Here is a 5,283-nt window from a genome sequence, read left to right as displayed (position 1 = left end):
CAGCAAATGGGAGTCCGACACCTCCTACCATACAACAACTCAAAAGGTGGCATACCAATGCTCGAATGATGGCTGTTGTTGTAGGAAAACTCAGCCAGCGGCAGATGCGCATCCCAGCTACCCCCGAAGTCTAACACACACGCTCTAAGCATATCTTCCAATGTCTGGATCGTCCGCTCGCTCTGACCGTCGGTCTGGGGATGGTATGCGGTACTAAAATGCAGTTTAGTACCCAACTCCTCATGGAATTTCTTCCAGAACCTGGAAGTGAAACGTACATCGCGGTCCGAAACAATCGAGGTCGGCACTCCATGCCGAGATACTATCTCTCTCATGTATAACTCTGCCAACTTCTCTGCTGATGAACTTTCGCTAATGGCAAGGAAGTGTGCACTCTTTGTTAGCCTATCCACAATCACCCAAATTGCATCGACTCCCCTGGCAGTTTTCGGCAATTTGGTGATGAAATCCATCGTGATCTAATCCCACTTCCACTCAGGAACCTCCAAGGGTTGCAACTTACCGTGCGGTCTCTGGTGCTCGGCCTTAACCCTACGGCAGGTCAAACACCTCTCAACGAACCAGGCAACGTCTCTCTTCATGCAAGGCCACCAGTATTCCTTTTTCAAATCCAAATACATTTTCGTAGCACCGGGATGGATCGAGAATTTCGATCTGTGTGCCTCCTCCATCAAAGTAACACGCGTACCGCCCACGAATGGTACCCAGATCCGACCCCGAAATGTCAGAAGTCCCCGCCCATCCGTAACGAACTCTGAAATCAACCCGACGACCCGCTCCTGTTTCTGCATCCCAGACTTCACGACCTCGGCCTGTGCCCCACGAATAGCATCTAATACCGGAGTCATCACCGTCAATCTCAAACACACGTCCCGCAATGGAGTACTCTCCGCCCTACGACTTAATGCATCAGCTACCACATTAGCCTTGCCTGGGTGGTATAGGATCTCACAGTCATAATCCTTAACCACGTCTAACCATCTCCTCTGACGCATGTTTAGGTTGGGTTGATCCATCAAATACTTCAAACTCTTATGGTCCGTGTATATGGTACAACGAACCCCGTATAGGTAGTGACGCCAAATTTTGAGGGCGAACACTACTGCCCCCAACTCTAAGTCATGCGTGGGATATCTCGCTTCGTGAGGCTTCAGCTGCCTCGATGCATAGGCTATCACATGGCCCCTCTGCATCAACACTGCACCCAGTCCTGAAATCGATGCGTCGCAATATACGACAAAGTCCTCCATCCCCTCCGGGAGAGCTAATACTGGTGCTTCGCACAGTCTCTGACGAAGTGTCTCGAAGGAAGTCTGCTGCTCGGGTCCCCATGAGAATGTAACACCCTTTCGGGTCAATTTGGTAAGTGGCACCGCGATCTTGGAGAAGTCCCTAATGAACCTTCGATAGTACCCCGCCAACCCAAGGAAACTCCTGATCTTCGAAGGTGACTTCGGTGCCTCCCAACTCATCACCGCTTCCACCTTGGCCGGATCGACCAATATCCCTGCCTGATTTACAACGTGCCCCAGAAATTGAACTTCCCGCAACCAGAAGTCACATTTGGAGAACTTTGCATATAGCTTCTCCGACCTCAGTACCTCAAGGACCTCCCTCAAATGTCCCTCATGCTGCTCCCTAGACCGCGAATACACCAGAATGTCGTCGATGAATACAATCACAGACCGATCCAGCATCGGCCTGCATACCCTGTTCATGAGATCCATAAACACTGCTGGGGCATTGGTGAGCCCAAAAGGCATCACCATGAACTCGTAATGCCCATACCGCGTCCTAAAGGCTGTCTTCTGGACGTCCTCATCCCTCACTCTTACCTGATGGTACCCTGATCTCAAATCAATCTTGGAAAACCAAGATGCCCCTTGCAACTGATCGAATAGATCATCGATCCTCGGTAACGGATAGCGGTTCTTGACTGTCACCTTGTTCAGCTCCCGGTAATCGATACACATCCGGTGTGAACCATCCTTCTTCTTGACGAACAGAATCGGTGCTCCCCACGGCGAGCTACTCGGCCGAATAAATCCCTTCCCCAACAACTCTTGAAGTTGCGAGGACAATTCTTGCATCTCTGGAGGTGCAAGACGATAAGGCACCTTCGCAATAGGTGCAGCCCCTGGAACTAGATCGATACCAAACTCCACTTGCCTCGCAGGAGGTATTCCTGGCAAATCCTCGGGAAAAACATCTGGAAACTCGCGCACCACTGGAACCTCCTTCAATGTCTTCGATCTCTCGGAACTCTCCCGCGTATCCATCACATACGCCACAAAACCGTTACATCCCCGCTGTAGGCATTGCCTCGCCCTAGCGGCCGAACAAAAAGCTGATCCCGAACGGGTACCCTCGCCGTATACCGTAAGGACTCCCCCACTAGGGTCTCGTATAGTCACCAGCTGACGCTCGCAGTCGATAACAGCGCTGAATCGGCTCAACCAGTCCATGCCTACAATGACACAGACATCCCCCATCGCAATAGGAATGAGGTCAATCGGAAACGCGACCCCAAAGATCTCTAGCACACATCCCCGAAGAACCTTCGTAGCACAAATCACCCTCTCAGCCGCAATAGAAACGCTCAAAGGTCGACTTAACGGCTCACGGCTAATGCCGATGTGCTGACTAAAAGCTAACGATACAAACGATCTACTCGCACCCGAATCAAATAACACTAGAGCAGGCATAGAGTTCACAAGGAAAGTACCTACACATTCATTAACATAAGCATAACATTTCGACCTTTAATTAAATACGCGAATGATAACATACCTGCCACAACATCGGGCGCAGCGCGGACCTCCTCCGCAGTCAGCTGAAAGGCTCTCCCGCGAGCCCTCGGGGCCTCGACCTTCGCCGGTCGGGTCTCAGTAGTCCGGGTAGTAGGTGTAGCTCCCTGACGAAGTTGCGGACACTCGGCCTTCCGATGGCCTGTCTGGTTGCAGTGAAAGCAAACCATAAACCCCTTAGGGCAATCCCTGGCAATATGTCCCTCCTTGCCACACTTGTAGCAACCACCAGCTCGACACGCCCCCTCGTGACTCTTGCCGCACTTCGCGCAAGTGCGACCCTTCGAACCTCCCATCCTCGAATCAGCGAACTTAGTCCGCTTGGCTGCCGGCTGAGACTGGGCCGGCCGTCGATCCACCTGCCGAGACTCAGCCTCCTCCCTCGCTTGAGTCTCCAACTCGATCTCGCGCTTCCTGGCGTTCGCCTGAAGCTCAGTGAAAGTACGATAGGTGGAGTTTGACACAAACTCCCGGATCTCCCTCTTCAAAACACCCAAATAGCGGCTCATCCGCGACTGCTCCGTAGATACCAGCTCGGGGCAGAACATTGCCCTCTCATGAAACTTCCGTGTGATCACTGCCACGGAATCAGTACCCTGCTTAAGGGTCAAGAACTCCTGAATCAATCGCTCCCTCTCTACCGGGGGAACGTACTCGTCCCTGAACATCTCCGTAAACCTCTCCCATGTCACCGCCGAAATCTCTGCCTGAGCGAAGTTCGCCGTCACGAACTTCCACCAATCCTTCGCTCCCAGACGGAGCTGGTTCAAGGCGAACCGTACCCTCAAGTGCTCCGGGCATGAGCAAGTATAGAAGCACCCCTCGATGTCGGCGATCCACCTCATAGCTGCAATCGGATCCTGCGTCCCATCAAATTCAGGGGGTTTCGTGTTGCTGAATTCCCTGAATAGTAATGAATCACCCCCTTGCGGCCTGGCAGCAGCCACAGCTGCAGTAGCGGCAGCAACTGCAGCTTCAGTAAGTGCGGCGTACCGCTCCTCAAACTCCTCCATCAGCGTGGTCTTAATAGACCCAAACATCTCCGGGATCTCAGCCCGGACCGCCGCAGCCACCTCTTCCTGAATAATCTGACGAATCTCCTCGTCACTCGCACCGCTCGAACTCGCCCCATTGCGTGTGATAACCATGATGTCTCTGAAATACAACATAAAATCATCAGAGACTCCACCAAGTACAATTGTACTCGATACGCGCCCTACCCAGTCTCCGATTTCCAGGGATTCTTACTTGAGTCTTCCACTGATCCGGTGCCTTCGGTAGTACGGGCCCAATACTACCGACCACACCGTATCAGTATTCGTCCCAAATCTTCCTCCCCAAATCCCGAATAATGAGTACTCTACCTCTAGTATGCACTATCTACTTGCATGCTACAAAATATCTTATATAAGCAATCTCTCTAGACTAAGGCATCACAAACAGGCAATTCTGGTCCTATCATGTATACCTAGTCTTTTAGCATGCATAACAATTCATAATTCAGTGCATCACATAACATCGTAAGGTATTCTGGGGATCTTTACCGTTCGGACGCTGGCTGCTCGTACACACTGTTCCATCCTTGTTTTACCGCCTTACCGTTTATAAAATGTTGGGTCCTTATTATTTAAAAAGGTTTTTCCTCAAATCCCCGGTCTGAGTTCAGTTGCACCCAAAAGTACACCCGAATCCCTCAAACCAAGGCTCTGATACCAATTGTAACAGCTCAAATTTTCAAATAAAATTTTCATTTAAAACAAAACATCATTATTCGACAAAAGAGTTTATTCCAAGTTTATTGCAAAAGTATAAATAATAAATCTCCAGGATCTTCAACAATGGCAGTGTGTACGTGTCACGCCGGCGCCTTTCCACGGTCATCACTAGTACCTGAAAAACATAAACACAACTAGTAAGCATAAATGCTTAGTGAGTTCCCCAGTATACGACTTACCCACATACGCCTTCCGGCCCGGACCTTTCGGTCCACATATCATTGCCTTCCGGCCCGTAACATAATCGCCTTCCGGCCCATAACATATCGCCTTCCGGCCCGTATTAAATTGCCTTCCGGTCCATAGTATTTTGCCTTCCGGCCCATAATAGTATAAAACATAACACATATAACATAACGCACATAACACTTAAGTCATACATCATACCGTTCTTTCTATCACATAAAGTCTCGCCTTCCGGCCCGTATAAGCATACATCACATATAAGCATACATCACATATAAAGCATCTACCTCTCTAGACATAGCATAAACATAACACATACGACCTCCCGGTCTCACAGTCAAACCCTTCCGGGTAAAGTATAGTGAGAAGACTCACCTCGTAGTATGCAAGCTATAAACCCTTTGAGCTACTCGCACTCGATCCGCTAATCCGCAGGTTCCCTATAATACCACATACCTTTATTAATGATCTTATCAAACAAGACAATTGACCCT

The sequence above is a fragment of the Lactuca sativa genome, chromosome 6, assembly GCF_002870075.4.
Source record: "Lactuca sativa cultivar Salinas chromosome 6, Lsat_Salinas_v11, whole genome shotgun sequence".
Taxonomy (NCBI): domain Eukaryota; kingdom Viridiplantae; phylum Streptophyta; class Magnoliopsida; order Asterales; family Asteraceae; genus Lactuca; species Lactuca sativa.
This window is presented reverse-complemented; position numbering follows the sequence as displayed.